Source organism: Scylla paramamosain, chromosome 12 (genome assembly GCF_035594125.1).
Source record: "Scylla paramamosain isolate STU-SP2022 chromosome 12, ASM3559412v1, whole genome shotgun sequence".
Classification (NCBI taxonomy): Eukaryota; Metazoa; Arthropoda; class Malacostraca; order Decapoda; family Portunidae; genus Scylla; species Scylla paramamosain.
Window position 1 is genome coordinate 27495448 of NC_087162.1, and position 17500 is coordinate 27512947.

The following is a 17500-nucleotide window of genomic DNA, read 5'->3' on the forward strand; positions in this document are numbered from 1 at the left end:
TTCTTTCTTTCCATATCCGTAATATTTTATTTTCATCGTCTTTAGTTTTCCTTCTCTTTCTCTCTCTTTAAATTCTGCGTTTGTTCTCTTGTTTTTTCATTTGTTACTTTAGATTTTTACTTTCCTTACTCTTCCTCTAACTATATTCCTGTTCTCTCTTTCTCTCTCTCTTTTCACTATTTTCATGCGGCGCTTCATCTTATACTTTTATGGCAGAAAGATTTTTTTTTCGCTCACCGAGGACGTAAAAATGACCAATAATAATAATAATGTGTGTGTCAGTCTGCCTGTCTTCTTTTTCTACCATCATTATTTGTTGGATGGTGTCTTTCGCCTGTCCCTCTTTGTTTGCCTAGTGTGTGTGTGTGTGTGTGTGTGTGTGTGTGTGTGTGTGTGTGTGTGTATGTGTTATTATGTTTTTTTTTAGTGTATTTACTTTCATTCTTATCTCATTCCATTATTTCTTTGTTCCTCTTCTTCATCCCCCCTTTAAATGTTTCTTAATATATCCTCCCCTCTCCCTCCTCTCTCTCTCTCTCTCTCTCTCTCTCTCTCTCTCTCTCTCTCTCTCTCTCTCTCTCTCTCTCAGATAATGGCATCGATCAAGATTTCGCTCTATTTTTTTCCTGTTGAACCTTTCTGTCAAAGAGTACCCCAGTCTTTCACAAGTGTTTTAGCGGTGCTCTCCTTTCACTCACTCGTCGTCACTCTCTCCCTCCTCCTACCGCTCCATCTCGCCCTTTTATGTGAGTGTGGGGGCACGCGTGACCCCTGCTGGCTGCGTGGTCCCATTCGGGTATTCAATCAGTCACTAATTTAATCCTCCTATGTAATTCTCTAATTCGCTTTTGCCGATCACTGGTGACTAAAGGGCTGGTGTGTATATACATTGGTGTGTGTGTGTGTGTGTGTGTGTGTGTTTCTTTTGTCTCTTAATTTCCCAGTTTGTATTTAAATTTTCTATTCTTTCTGTTTCATTCTTTCATTTCGTTATGGCTTCATCTGCTCTTTAAATCTTTTGCGTTTTCTTTTCTTCCTTTTGTTTCATTTCCCATTTTCTATTTTACCTTCCTGTCCCTTCTTTTCATCTCTGCAGTATTCTCTTTCCATCCCCTTCGCTGTGTGTGTGTGTGTGTGTGTGTGTGTGTGTGTGTGTGTGTGTGTGTGTGTGTGTGTGATGATTAACGTCTTGCATATTGTTTTCCATATATTTTTCACGCTTACCTGATATCATTAAAGCAACATTCAGCCTCAGTCTCTCCCTCGCATTGTTATTTCCTATCCAGCGCAGGGAATTCATAGATGTGGTGCCAAATTGAATTCTTTGCCCTGGGATTGGTCAGCTGGGCGAGGACGGACAGCACGCAGCGTTGTTTTGTGTTCTGGTTTTACCTCTGTGATGACTGACTGGTGTGCTTTAGTCCTGGGAAGAATGTGTGACGTACTAACCTCTTTTTGCTTTCGTGGGGGCTGTCCTCTAAGGCTTATGGGTTGCTTTAGTTACGTTTCTTGAAGGGAGGGTATATTACTTCGATGTTGTTTTCGTGGTCTCTTCTCTGAGGATATGTGGTGTTGGACTTGTGGGGTGCAAGGTTGAGAGTTCGATCCTGGGTGTTATTTTTGGCAGAGGAGTGGCGCCTTCATAACTCTGCCCCACCACCGTCACCGCGCAACTATATGGAACTTTCTGATACTAGCTGTCTAGTCCACAAAAATGTTCCTCACTCATGATTGCTCACTCATGATTTGCTACTGAGCGATGTCTTGTTTACGTCCATAACATGCTCAGTCGTAATGCCGTCTGATCTTGGCTGTGTAGCGGTATAATGATGTGTCCTCCCTCGTTACGTTTTCCTCTGCGGCGCTGAAGGAGGTGTTGTTGATATCGGTATTGGAGAGAGAGAGTGTTGTCTTGTTTTCTTATGTAAGGGATGTTGTGTCTTTGTTGATGTTAGAGGCGTCTGTTTTTCTTTTATGTTTTAAAGTAAGAGAAGGTTGTTGTTGTTTTTATGTTAGTTTTTGTTTTTTTGTAGAGAGGCTGTTTTTGTTTATTTATGTTAGTGAATTTATTTTTTATGTATGTGTTTTACGTTTTTTAATGTAGGAAAGAGGATTATTTTTTAGTTTTTTATGCCGAGTTCTGGTTTACGATACCAAATGCAAAAACAACAACAAAAAATAAATAAAAAAATAAATAAAGGTTCACTGGAAGAGCCAATCCCTTAAGAGAGGCAGCCTGAAGTCAAGTCTGCGTCCTGAACCTACGTATAGTTGGAGGGAGCGAGTGGTGACGCGTGGAAGTGCTTTTACTGGTGAGCTCTCAGTGGGGACGCAGGTTATTGCCACCACGGGTTGTTAAAGTGAAAATGATTCCACTCTTGTTTTAATGTTTCTCACTCTGGTGGTCTCTCTGTAAGTTTGCATCGGAATGAACTGCATTAATTAATTGGAGGCGGAATATTGATATGTTGAATTAGTCATATGCAATTTTATTTATATACTTGTTTTGTTGCTTATTATTTCATATGTTCATTTTACACAATATTTCAAGTGGGTCATTGTCTCTCGGTTCGTTTTATCCATTGTTTACATATATACATTTTTTTCTGTATTCTCTGTGGCGCGTTTTAGGGAAATAGGAGCGTGTCAGAGGGGGGGAGTGGCGGCAGTGATGGATTACCAGGGATTTAAGCTGCCGTCAGGATAATTACCCTCACTAGAATAGTCACGTGTACTTATTTTCACAACGATGTATTTTTTTCTTTTTATTTTTCCCGCAACGCCAATTCCACTTCCTTCATTACTGAGGTGTCGTTTTTACCTTACCTGTTGCTGTTATTTGTTACTTCACTTTAGACTTCGCTGCTTCCTTGCCACTTCTGTCAGTTAATCGTTTTGGTGCTATTTTTGTTAATTCTTAGCTGCTGCTTTGCCTTCGCTGTGTTTATGCTACCTTTGTTCGTTCTTGCTATTTCTGTTCCCTATTGCTGTTTTCTATCTTTTCATTTCCCTCTTTTGTTTCCTTGCTATTCATCTCTACTCGTATTTCTATGTCCTGTGTCTGTCTTTCCCTGTCTCTTCTTGTGTATCTGTCTATAGTCTCTCTCTCTCTCTCTCTCTCTCTCTCTCTCTCTCTCTCTCTCTCTCTCTCTCTCTCTCTCTCTCTCTCTCTGCTCTCTGCTCTCTGCTCTCTGCTCTCCCCTTCTTTCCCCTCCCACACCTTTGTCAGGATCTGGTCATTACAGGTGGAACGCTAATAAAAGTCAGGTGAGCTTCCTCCTCTCATGACTTTCACGCCGCGTCCACCCATCGTCGCCTCGCCTCGCCTCGCCTCGCCTCGCCTCGCACCCCGTCCTTCTTCCTCTCACCTTTATCTCTTCGTAATTTAGCGCGCTGGATTACCTTCAGCGTCCCAAATATGCGGCGATGCTTCTCCCAGTCTTTTGTCCTTCCTGAAAACCCTGCGTTGGATGATTGCGGTGCGGTTTTCTTCTTATTCCTCTCTCTCTCTCTCTCTCTCTCTCTCTCTCTCTCTCTCTCTCTCTCTCTCTCTCTCTCTCTTGATGCCGCGCGATTCACGGGTTGGGTTTCCTCCTTTAATTTCCTGATTGAGTGTATTATCTTCTTTCCGGATAGTTTCGAGAGGAAATCAAGTTGCAAAAGACGGTGGAGCGCATTTTTTTCATCTTCTTTCTATCGTTTTCCCTTTTTTTTTTTTTCGGTTCGTGTTAAATCTAATCTGAGCTTGTTTGATTTCTTCCTACTTCCTGCTCTCTCTCTCTCTCTCTCTCTCTCTCTCTCTCTCTCTCTCTCTCTCTCTCTCTCTCTCTCTCTCTCCGCTGCTCCTGGAAGACAAGGATTGAGCGTTAATTCATAATAGGGATTTGCCGACGCCGTGTTGACCTGTCCTGACCTCAGCATTAATATTCCCCTAGTTGTTTGATGCCTGACCCGCCTGTGATCTGCCGTGATGTACGCTGACTGACACCTTTTCGTATTTTTTTTCACCCTTTGGTATATATATATTTTTTCAGTGCTAGTCTATTTTTTTTTTAAATTAACCCTTAACTTTTTATATCTATTTTTGCATTTCATCCTCCAAAACAGTTCTGTATATTTGTGATAGGTGGAAATAGGAAGGTACGTTTCGTATAGGGACTGCCACGTATAGGTCTGATGGCTTCTTTGTAGCTTCCTTGGTTTTCTTAGATTCTTATTCTCTCTCTCTCTCTCTCTCTCTCTCTCTCTCTCTCTCTCTCTCTCTCTCTCTCTCTCTCTCTCTCTCTCTCTCTCTCTCTCTCTCTCCTGTGTCAATGTGTCAGTGCTATTTTTTCTTCACAGGCGAGCACAACAGTGAAAAGATTAATCACAAAGCACTCTGGCACATTTCATTTCGTTCCGGAGCCTCATAGGTGTTGTCAGGCATTCTTCAGTGCTGGGTTTCTTATGCTGTGAATTGTTGTCTGTCACAGTGAAAGGGTTTAAAGGTCAGGTAATAAAGTGCATCTGCTTGAATTTACCTGTTTTCCTTCATCTTCGTTCTGTTTGTTTAGAATAAATGGGAATTATGTGTTTTTTCTTCATTTTTTTTATTTCATCTCAAGAATTATATCTATATCATTTTCACCACTCTCCTCTTTATGGACGTGGTTACATCTTTTTTTTTTTTTTTTCCTTAGGTAATGTACATCGAGTCTAGCCTGTCTCCGTTTGTGGGAATATAAAGAACTAACTTACTGTCTCCTTCTGTTAGTCTTGTCTTGATTTTTTTTTTTTTGTAAATTTGAATTACTTGCTGTTTCTTTCTTTTTATTTTATTTTTATTTTTCGACAGTCTGGTTGCTTGTGCTTCCTGTCTTGCTGTTTTCTTCTGTTTTGTCAGTTCTTGGTCAACATTCTTGCTTGTCAATACGTGTCTTGCATTCTGTCAACCTCCAAGTGTTTAGATGTAAAGTAATTGTTCTCTTCGGTTTGTCAGCGTGTTTGTCTCCATGCATCTGAACACTAGTAATCTTTTGTTGTCATCTTTTTATTATCCTGTTTGTCAGTCTTCATGTGTTTAAATACACAGCTTCCTGTTATGTTTTGGTTGTCCTCGTTATGACCAGCCTCTTGTTAGTCTCGTGTTTGTCAACTGTTTGTAAATTCCACTCGTGAAAACACAAATCACTCACTGCCGCTGCCTGTCAACCATCCGCTGCGCCGCCTGTTGATCCATCCCGATTTGGGCTTGCATGAATTGCTGCATTCTTGTGACTCTGAATGAAGAGGAAGCGGGGAAGCAGTGACCAATTTCCGTCAGGTTATTTAAGCGAATTATTTAAAAACAAATATCGACAGGTAGTTCCGATGATGTCAAACGCACGTATGCTCTTATTTTATTTATTCATTTATTTATTTATTTATTTATTTTTATTTTTTTTTCGTGAACGAGGAAATCTTGCGTGAAGTTGACACGGGCCGGAGGGCGGGACGAACTGCGACGGCCGCTGTGTGCTGTTTGCTGTGCTGGCAATGTGAGATTCATTTTAGAAAGTGTCATTTGGAGTACTGATGGAAATTTTTTTCACCATTAACAATAACTATTCAACACTGGCACTCGCACCGCCCCCCCCCCCCCCCCGTGCTGTGTTTGTTGTTTTGTTTATCTGTTTGTTTTACTCTAAAGTTCATTCTGTTAGTTTTGTTGCCCAGTCATTCAGATAATAGTAAATTTATGTCCAAGAAGTATTTTAATTTGTAAGTTTTTATTTTTTTATTCTTGTATATTCTGTATTCCTTCATCCTCAGTATTCCTTATCTTCCTTCATTTATCCATTTTATCCTTAATCTTCTTTCTTACTTCCTTTCATTTCCTTGCTTGTTTTTCTTCCTTCACCCTCCATTCTTTCTTACTTCATCTTCACTACCTCTCAATACAGTACGTGCCTATTCCACATACCTTCTCATCTCTTCTACTCCCGTTCCCTTTACTTTCTGCTTCCTCCTCTTACCTCCTTTTACAATCCCCACCTGAACCTCCTCCCCTCCATTCCCTCCATCCAGCTCCCGTCCCCCCACCACCGAGGCAAGAGTGTGTTAAGGGGGGGAGTTGTGGGGTCGTGGTGGTGGTGGTGGTGGCGGTGGTAGGGAGGGGTTGAAAGTGTTCGACAGAAATTGGTCGTTGGGCTGTGCTAATTACTTGTTTTTTTTAAAGTGTATGCTAATTTTGTGATTTTGGTCTAATTTCAAAAGTTAGGCAGAGAGAGAGAGAGAGAGAGAGGAGAGAGAGAGAGAGAGAGAGAGAGAGAGAGAGAGAGAGAGATTCATGCAGAAAAGACAAACACACACAAACAACCTTTAGCATCATGGGGTGTGTTTAGTAAGTCATTGCCTAAAGGTCGGCGGAAATGTGTTAATTCCTCCGCCACAAAGGCCCGAAGGTCGTCATTAATATTGGCCGGACGAATTTGCGCTGCCAGGCAATAGCTCGACCTAAATTTCCTTAATGTATCGCAGTATATCCCGTAATAATTTCAGAGCTCTTGTCCTCCACTGGGACCTTCGCTTTAACTGTACATCCAGCTCATTGCCAGAACATTACAGCATAACATAGGAGAAGCTGTCAAAATTCACTTTAACAATATTTATACGTTCAGGTCATTGTCAACGAAGGAACATAAGTACATAAGAAAAACTGTGAAAATTCACTTCAAATATATTCATACGTTCAGGTCATTGTCAACGAAGGAACACAAGAACATAGGAGATGCTGTCAAATATAGCTTTATATTCGCACCTTCATCGCATTGCCAGAACAACGAAAGAAATATCCAGGGAAATATCCAGGAATTCATTTCAGCTACACATTCAACACATTATTTACTAGAATAGCAAAACGAAGATCATAGGAAAGCTTCAGAAATTTACTTCAACTCTACATACATTCAGCACATCAACAGAACAACAAAACAGCACAAAAATAGAAGGAAAACTACAAGAAATTCACTGATGGCCTGATGGCAGATGTAAGTGATATGGGAAGAGCAATTGTTTGGTGAAAAGGTTGAACTAAAGGTCTTGTAAAATATAACAAATGTAGGTATCAGTAATCGGAAACTCCAAAATGAAGACTGAATAGCAAAATTCAGATTAAGATTATTGTTTCTATCTCTCTTTGACTGCGGCATCATTTAAGCATCAGTAATATATCCAGATTATCATAGTTATTATGTAAATGGTTGGAGTAAAGAATGCAGTCTCCACGTCCCCGCAGAGTGATGAGTGCGTGACAGTAATCGCTGCTCGGAATATATATTTCTTTCCACCACTCAAAATTTTTTCTCGTCAGTTGCTTTTAAAAGGAGTTCTGCATTCGTGATATTTTCAGAGGGTCAGTTGGCCGTCTTGCAACTCTTCATAAATATACGTTCTCAGATCTGTAGTCCACAAAATTTCATGCATTAACGAGAAATAAGGGAACTGTTTAGGAGAATAGTAAAAAAAAAAAAATTGGAATATTTGTATGGATGGGTACGAAAAAAAAAAAAAAGGTAACAGTTTACTTCTTATTCTTTTCTAGGCTACACAGTTATTGGAGAGAGTGAAATGCATAAGTGTTTAGAAAGTGGTTTATGATTAAGGAAATATTTGCGTGGCAGTAAAGGAGAGCAAGGGATCCTAAGTCATGCATTCCTGTATGACGAGTTATGGTACTTTGGCGTGAAGCATTACCACTGATCACACACACACACACACACACACACACACACACACACCTGGCATGCTCCCTCGCTTTCAGTTGGTGTGGGCGCAATATTTCACGTGTTAATGATCATTTATCGGAGTGCGTCCATTGAGCAGCCACCGTTCCGAGACGCAGCGGTGGAGGCGGTGACCAGGACGTGAATTAAGCTCCGGGGAGGAGTAATGCTTGCCTCCCCGTGTCTCTTTACTGCCGACCACGTGATCGAGTGCTGCTGGGAATGTCGCATCAGGGTGGTGTATTTCCTTATTTTCTTGAAGAGGGATTGCCTTCCTCGCGAGTTGCAATAATTGTTTTTGGATATAACCGGATACCCGTTTGCAGTAATGTTGCATGAAAGCCCTTGAAGGAAAATAACATGGACTGCGCTGTTCGGTGAGGATTGGCAACAGAAAACGTGTATTCTGGGGCAAGAAACATGTGGGTTGAGAACTCTCCACGCCAGCCTCTAGCCGCCTCGCCGTGCCTTTTGAAATTGTGTATCGGAAACTTGGATATTTTTCTGCCTCGTAGCTGTGAAAACACATAACACACAGACAGACAGACAAAGCGTTCTCGGTAATTTAAGTTTTATTTCCTGCTTTGTTTCTCTCGTTATTCTATCTTAAAAAGTACGTTGCCTGATATTTTCTAACGCGAGTCTTTGAATTAATTTTCAGTCAGTCAGTCAGTCTATTTTCTGGCAACCTCAAGAAAATATATATATTCCTTTTGCTGTGGATATAGTTCTCTTCCTAGTTGTTTTTCTTGTCGTATGTGTTGTATAGACCGTACGTATATTTGCAAGGCTTTAGGTTTTTAAGCGAATGGCGCGCCTCTTCCCTCTAACAACACTCTCAACTGTTTGCTTCTTTGAGTGCGTCCCAATTTTTTCTGGTTCCTCCCTTTCCCCTCGGATTTTTCTCACTTCTTTTAGCTATTTTTTTCTTCACCCCTCCCCTTCCATCTCTCTCTCTCTCTCTCTCTCTCTCTCTCTGCAACCCCCGCAACCTTTCTTTTTTACTCAATGCCTCTGTAAATTGCTTTTCCCTCTACGTACCTTGCCAACTCGAAACCTAATTCCGAATCTTTCCCCCTTCCATCCTTTCCATCTCATATACTTACCTGTCTCACTTTGTACCCTCACCTGTGCACCTTCCTCCTCTAATTCCTACGTGGCTGCTCGTCTCACCCAAGTCTTACCACCTACGGAGCGTTCTTCCACCTCTACCACTGCTGAGGGAGATGGAGTAAGTGCATTGTCCTTAGCTTACCTACCAAAAGCCACTCCTTCCTTGCTCTCTTCGCCTGCACCTGTGACCTGTTTGTCTTGGTGCAGTATTGGAGTGTCTGTGGGGGAGGACTGCTGCGTGTTGGTCTTCGCCTTTTCTTTCTTTTACTTTAGGTTAGGTGGTGTTGGTTATCATGAAGTGTCGAAGTCGAAGAGGGAAAGATGATGTTTGTTTTCCCGTTTGTTTGTGTGTCTGGTAATGTTCGTTCTTCTGTCTGTCTATCTGTGTGTCTGCGGATGTTGTAAGTTCTCGTAAGATAAAAGAAGTTTGTTGCTGTTTTGTTTTCTTCTTTATATCTGCCTGCTGCTGTTTGTTGTGTGTGGCTGGCTGTCTGTCTGGCTGTTGGCATTTGCTCTTCTTTTGTTTTCTCCTGTGCTCTATAACTCAGGCGTTCAAGATGTATTGCTAAAACGTACATGTGTTATCAAGTGTTCTGGGAGCATAACGTATTCTAAAAGTGAAATACTAACCATTAATCTTCACTTTTTCGTAATTTTCATCTGGGCGTAATGATAATAATAATAACTTTCCCTGTAACAATGTAAGTGTTAATTGGGGGCGATGATAAATATACCCAGCTAAGTGCTAATATCTTTCCATCTGTTACAACACTTGGGGCGTTAATGCAACTATTGTGTGAGTGGAGAAGCGCAAAACTTATGCCTGGGACGTGACACCAGCGGCTTGGTTCCTCCACATAGCCTTGAGTTCCTCGCTGCAGGAGAACACTGGAGCTTGATGACCTTGGCTGATTACAGGGCGTGAGTAGTGTTGATGGTCTCCTTTAGCGCTCATTTCCCGGTAGTCAGGTTTAAGAGGACCACTATGTCACTCATTAATAGTGTATCTCTTCATACCTTTCCTGCCTGATTTAATGTTATGGTTATCTCAAAAACAGTACTAACGATCTTTTACTAGCGTACCTGACCACTGTTTAGATGTAATAGCGCTACTTCGTCACTCATTAATAACGTATCTCATCTCATATTTCAGTCTAATGTGACTGCGTGGTTATCTCGTCTGAGTATCATGTGTCAGTGAGTACAGTGCCGTGTTGATAATAATAGCCTTTACTAAGTCCATTCCATCTTTCATTGGTAGCGTAACTCAACTCTTAGCTCCTTTCCTGCTAAACGTACTGTCACGGCCACAGGTTTGTTCAAGTGTAGTGTCTTTTTCCTCAAATTTAATCGTTTCGTCTCAGCCGCAAGTCTTCCGATGTGCTGTCTGTCACCTTACAAAACCTGAGAAGTGAAAGTCTCCAAGGAGATCAGAGGAAGTGAGAATGAAGGAACACCCAAAACAGTGGAAGTGAGAGCGTCAGGTTACAAGACTTCTGACCGCGACTGTACAACCGTAGTTAACTCGCTACAGTCTGTCACGGGCGCTATTAGTCGCCTTGTTATACTTCACTTAGCCACATACCTCACCGTTCAAGTTCAAGTACAAAAGTAACAATCATGCATAAAGGAAAGAGACAGAATAGCAGAACCATAATTACAAATTTAGAAAGAGAAAACGGCAGGTTTTCTATGTAGGGAGGTATCTCACCAGCACCTCAAGCACACCCTGTTTGGGTTTGGCTTGCTCAATCCCGTCTTGTTTCCATCGTGATAGCTGCACGTCAGTGGGAGTTCCGTGCCTGGAGCGCCGTGCCTTCGTGTCCTGAGTGGCGGGGATCGAAGTGCGGCGCCTGGGGGTATTTAGGTCGTTCCTTTATCTGTTTTCCACCTCGATCCTGTCGGGGACGCAGCATAAGGGATAAGGGGAGACGAGGAGGAGGAAGAGGATGAGCGAGGAAATCTAGAACGCGGAGAAAGAATGCAAAGGAGTACAAAGAAAGAACAAATTGTAGCTGACATGTTGGTTAAAAGCTACACTGTCTGATCTGAAGTAGAAGGTGAAGGAGGAGGAGGGACAGGAGGGTGAAGAGGAGGAGGGGGAGGAGGAGGAAGTGGAGTAGGAAGAAGAAATAGAATCTCACCCATATAGCTTCAGTTTCTTTATACTTTCTTCTCTCTCTCTCTCTCTCTCTCTCTCTCTCTCTCTCTCTCTCTCTCTCTCTCTCTCTCTCTCTCTCTCTCTCTCGGTAGTATTTCGTCTCTGTATTCTTTTTCTTCCTCCTATTCCCTTTATTTCCTTTCCATGTTCATTCTTTACTCGCTTTCTTCCTCCTGGTTCCTCTTTTTTTTTTGCTTTCCTTTCCATCCCTCTCCATAACCTCTGCATGTGCTCCTCCTCCTCCTTTTCTCTCCTCTCCACTTCCTCCTTTCTTTTCCCTTGCTCTCCCACTCTCTCTCCCCTCCCCCTCTCTCTTCTCCCTTCCTCTCCCAAGACACAACCTAACCTGGTCCTGCTGTGTTGTCACTCTCTCCTGCCGGATTTCTCTCTCTTTCCCTCCTCTCTTCTCTCTTCTTCCCTCACAGACTCTCCTTTCTTTCTTGTCTTCCTGTCTTTTCTCTCTTCCCCCCCTCCCTTCTTCTTCCCTCCCTCTCTTCTTTCCGGATTCTTTTTTTTCTTCCTCTTTCTAATCTGTTTCTCTCATTCATTCTCTTTTTTTTTTCCTACTCATTCGTGTGTGTGTGTGTGTGTGTGTGTGTGTGTGTGTGTGTGTGTGTTATTTATGTTTTGTTTTCATTCTCTCTCTCTCTCTCTCTCTCTCTCTCTCTCTCTCTCTCTCTCTCTCTCTCTCTCTCTCTCTCTCTCTTACATTCTCCTTTCCCTTCATCCTCTTTTCCTCCCTCTCTTCCTCTCACTCTCTTTCTGCCCTTCTGTCCTTTATCGTACATACACTTTTTTCTTTAATTTCCTGTTTTGGCAGACAGAATAATCCGTGGGAGCCTTTGTTGTTTGTTGAGAGTTGGGGTTGGCGCGGAGGGCAGCAGTGGCTCGGCTTGGTGCTGCTGTAGGCCTTGAGCGCTTCGGAGTAAAGACAGAGAAAGAGACAGAAAGGTGGAGAATGTGCAAAGAGGATACAGGATTAATGGAGGGACGAAAACGAGGGAATAAGGGAAGGGGGAGAGGGAGAAAAGGAGAAACAGTAAATGAAAAATAGTAAGAAGGAAGGATAAACGAGAAATGAAGAGAAAAGAAAAGTAGAAAGTGAGAGAGAAGGATGAAAGATTAATGGAGAAGTGAAAACGAGGAAGTAAGAGAAGGAAGAAAGGAAAAAAATAAATAAATAGGTAATAGAGACGGAAAAAGAACGGAGGAAAGGGAAGGGAAGAGTAGAAAGTGTGACAGGAGGATGAATGATGAACGGAGAGGCGAACACGAGATAGTAAGGGGAGAGAAACAGGAAGAATGGGAAAAAATGAAGTGAACATTGTAAGAAGTGAGAAAAAGGGATAGGAAAATGGAGATGGAAGTGAAGGAAAGAAAGAAAGAGAAAGCATATGGATTAATGTAGAGGCGAATCGAAGAAGTAAGGGAAGCAAGAGAGAGGAAGAAAAGGAGAAACGGCAAATGAGAATTGAAAGAACGGAAAAGGAAGACGAAGAAAGAATGGAAGGAGATAATGAAACGATAGAGAAGCGTACGAGGAAGAGAATGAGGGTTTAATGAGGATGCGAAAACGAGGAGGAAAAGAAAAAAAAAGAGAAAAAAATAGTATGTGAGAATTGAGAGAAGCAAGAAAAACAAAACAAAACGACCAAGAAAGGACAGAGGAAGAGAAGGGAAGGATAGAAAAAACGAATGCAAGATCGGGGAGGGATAAATGGAGAGGGGAAAAGTGGAGACAGGAGAAAGGGAGGAGAGGGAAAGACTGAGCAAGAATTGTCATGGAGGGAGGAAGGGAGATAGGGGATATTTGTTGAAAGGGAGGGGAGGGAGTTAGATAAAGAAGAGAAAAAGAAAGAGAGGTATGGGGAAGTAAGTCAGGGAGGGGAAAAAAAAGTGATAGAAAGAGAAGGAAGGAATGTAGTGTTGACTTGATAGTGACTTGGGTTTAAAAGGAAGGAATGGAGAGAGAGAGAGAGAGAGAGAGAGAGAGAGAGAGAGAGAGAGAGAGAGAGAGAGAGAGAGAGAGAGAGAGAGAGAGAGGGTGAGAACGGGAAACTGAGAGAGGGAACCGTGAAAAAAAAGGAAGATTAAAAAAAGAATGAAATGCCAAACCAGCACTGACTTGTGAAGGATTGATGAACAGATGGATGGATGGATGGTTACAGAGAGAGAGAGAGAGAGAGAGAGAGAGAGAGAGAGAGAGAGAGAGAGAGAGAGAGAGAGAGAGAGAGAGAGAGAAAGCAGTATTGGTCAGAAGGTTAACTGTTAAGGTATCACTCCAGTCACCACCATCACAACTACCACTAACATCACCACTATCACATCTTCCATCAACATCCCTATCACAAGTACTGCTACCACCACCATCACCACCACGAGGAGTAGAAACGCATATCAAATAAATAAAAATCCTACACGTAGTCTCTTTCATGATGGTAGTTTCTCTCTCTCTCTCTCTCTCTCTCTCTCTCTCTCTCTCTCTCTCTCTCTTGTTCTTCCTTATGGTAGTCTTCGTCGTAGTTCTCCTCTTCCTCCTCCTCCTCCTCCTCCTCCTCCTCCTCCTCCTCCTCCTCCTCCTCCCGGAAAGGTAATAAGCGGGAGTGATTTAATGGGTGAAATTACTTTGAGCGTCGCTAATGGTCGGCGCCTGATGACGTCACGGGTTGGCGGCGCGGTGATTGGCTGCTGCGGCTCCACACTGTTACTGTTATCGCCCTTGTTTATGCTGGTGGTGGTGTTGCTCTTTTGTTTGTGTTGTTTGTCTACACGTTGGTACACACATACACACACAGCCACACACACACAGACACACACACACACACACACACACACACACACACACACACACACACACACACACTACTTTTCGTCGTCCATGTTTGTATGAGTGCGTGTTTTGTGTGTGTGTGTGTGTGTGTGTGTGTGTGTGTTGGTTGGTGGGTGTCTGTATGTGCGTATGTCTAAAGAGCAGTGAAAGAAGAACCAGAGAGAGAGAGAGAGAGAGAGAGAGAGAGAGAGAGAGAGAGAGAGAGAGAGAGAGAGAGAGAGAGAGAGAGAGAACCTAATCTTACCAAACCAAAGCAAACCTAACACTCGAACAAAACTCACACAAAAAAAAAAGACGAAGTACAACGGTGTTATAATGGACTCGTAAAATATGACACAACCACTCCACTTTATCAGAGACACATTGACAGGACCCATTACCCAGAATACTGCATGGAATAGTTAAGACTGAAGGTATCTCTCTGTCAGTCTGTCTAGCTGGCTGGCTGGCAACTGGAGAGGAAGGGAGAGAGAGTGGGAGTGGGCGGTGATTATAATGGATTATAGATGTGATGGAAGGTGATGTGATAAAGAGCCTTTGATCTCCACGGTATTAAATAAAGCGTCTCTCCTGCAGAGGGCGAACAAGACGTGTCCCAGAAGCTAAGAACCGTATTTTGAAACACTTCTGCACCGCGCCTTCACTGCATTCTAAAGGCGCTTCGTAGATAAAACTACACGACTTATTCAGGGTATTTTGTGTGCATGGTTGTAGTTGAATTTACGAGTACACGGGTTTTAAAATGGTGTTTTTACGTTTATTGAATTTACACGGTTACATGGTTCTAGTCTAAGATGCACAGGTTTCTAAGGATGTTTTTTTTACAGTTCTAATGATATGTTAACGAAATTTCTACATTATCAGCAGAAGAAACACTCGTGGGAACCTGGCTATTCATCTCTGTGGCCTTTGAAAAATAGTCGCAGTGAGAGGAAAGCGTTTCAGAATACAGGCCTAAGTGTGAAGACGAAGAGGGGGAAATTGGGGGTCACTTCTACCAGCCCCGACGATTCAGCGAAATTTGTTTAGTCTGAGAGAGGTTGTCAGTGAGCGCTGTGGGGAGGGAGCGAGGTGACTGGTGGCCATAAGGTTTAAAGTTCCGGCGTGCTGTTCGTGCTGAGCGCCTCTGATGTTTGGAAGGACTTACTGAATTTATTTTCATATTAGATTAAAAGGCATGCATCATTCTCTCATAAGGCTTAGAGTGTGTGCTTACTGATCTGGCATAACGCCCTTTGTGTTTGGAAGGAAATGGTGACTTGATTTTGACTTAACATATTGGATTAAAAGGCACGCGTGTTTCTCTTGTAAGGTTCAGAGTTGTAAGGTTCAGTGCTTACGAATCGTGCATATCTCCAGCGGTGTTAGGAAGGAAATGGTGACTTATTCTTATTTAACATACTGGATGAAAAGGTCCGCGTGTTTCTCTCGTTAGGTTAAGAGTTCGTTATTATTCCTGCATAATATCGCTACTGTTCGGAAAGAGACAGTATTTTCATCTTCACTTCACCTATAAGATTAAAAAAGCTTGTGTCATTCGCTCATAAAGTTTACTGTTTGTGCATAATACCGCTGATGTTTGGAAAGATTTCATACAGGGACTGCCACGTGTAAGCTTGGCGGCTTCTTGCAGCTTTCCTTATTTCTTATGTTCTTAAGTTTTTATGAAAGATATCGTGATTTGATTTTTATTGAACTTAGTGGATTGAAAGGCTTATGTTTTCTTCCATAAGGCTTGTAGTTTATGCTTGTTCTTCGTGCTTAAACTTCTTGGTGTTTGGAAGGACATCTTTTCAATTGACACATTCGCGTCATTCTCTCCTGAGGCTTAAAATTTATGCGTACGGTTCGTGGTAAACAGTAATGTTATGTTAATTTTTGGAAAGACTGGTTTGATCCTCACTTAGCATGCGGGGTTAAGTGGCATGCATCATTCTCTCAAAAGGCTTTTTTTTTATTGTTTATGTAAGGAGTTTTTAATGTTTGTAAAGAAAGAGCAATTGTTTGTATCCTCACTTAACATGAAAGGATTAAAAGGCTTACGTTTTAATCCTTTGAGACTTGTAGTGTATGTTTGTTCTATGTGCGTGATGCCTTTGGTATTTGTAAAGATGCAGTGATTTTATCCCCATTGAACATGTAAGGTCAACATACATCCATCCCTTTCTTTCACGCAACACAATGTAACGGAAACGATCAATAAAAAAAGAAAAAAGAAAAATGCGAATACAAATTGGACAAGATAACAAAATCCACTCAGACAAAAAAAAAAAAAAAATATTGAGGAACTTGACCGAGACATCAATTTAGTAACGTGAAGGAAACTGAGAGACTAGGCAAGAACAGTAAATAATATTGAAACGAAATTCGTGGAAGAGCCGCTTTGAGAGTCTTAACATATGCTGCCATGAACAAGGGTTTCAATATTTCAAGGAGTGCAGGAGAAGCCCGAGGGAATGTCCAATGCCTGGTGAAGAGAGCAACGCAAAACGCCAGTTGAAATGCATTTAGAAATTTTGTTTATTAGTGATGATGGATTTTTGAAATTACAGAATCCTGGAAACTTCGTGGAGCTTTTTCTTTCACGGTAATTGAGGAAATGGATGTAGAGAGAAGAATCAGAGTTTATTTTCATTTAATCCTTGAACGTTTCCCTGGAGATGGTAGTCTTGGTGAGAGCTTCCATTTCGGTACGTGAAGAAATGTTTGAGTGGTGAAAGTGGGGAAGCTTGGTGCCAGCCAGGTGACGGAGGTGACGGAGTGTTGAAAGGTGTTGAAAATATGGTAGCGAAAATACAATGTGCTACCACTACTACTACTACTACTACTACTACTACTACTACTGCTACTACTATGACAAGAAAACTCAGAATTGATACTCATCACTGCTAACACACACTCTCTCTCTCTCTCTCTCTCTCTCTCTCTCTCTCTCTCTCTCTCTCTCCTCTCTCTCTCTCTCTCTCTCTAACTATGTAATTAGATTTTCTTTTATCACTTTAATAACTAGTTGAATATTCTCTCTCAACATTTCCCCTTCTTTACTCCTCTCCCTCCCTTTCTTTCGCCCCTTCTCTCCTCCCTTCCCTCCCTCCGAAGCTCCAAAGCTTTGGTGATGCCTCAGTTCAGACAGTCGAAATTATGAATCTGGTTCGTGACGTGGAAGTTTGAAAAATGAATGATATTGAGGCATAGGGGAGGGAAGGAGGCAGGCAGGGAGGGAGGGAGAGAGACAGGGAGGGAATGAGATAGGTAGGGAGGGTGGCATGGATAAAGAGAGGTAGGGGTAGGTAGGTAGGGGTAGGTAGATAGGGAAAGAAGAAAGTAGAGTATAGAGAAAGGGAAGAAGGATGGATAGGAAAAGAATGAGGGAGGGAGGGAAGAGTGAAGAAGATATGGAGGCAAAGAAGGAAACAACGAGGTAGGGGAAGGAGAGAAGAAGAAAAAGAAGAAAGAGGGAGAGAGGGAAGGAACGAAGGAGGGGAGGAGGGTTGAGAGGGAAACGAGGGATGGTGAAAAGGAAGGAAGAAAGGAAGAGAGGAAGGGAAAGATAGGGAAGGTCTGATGGGCAAAGAACCGTGGAAATAAGTGATATATATTTATTTTTTCCCCGCTGAGAGACAAATGAGGAAAAATGACCAGGGGAAGGAGGAA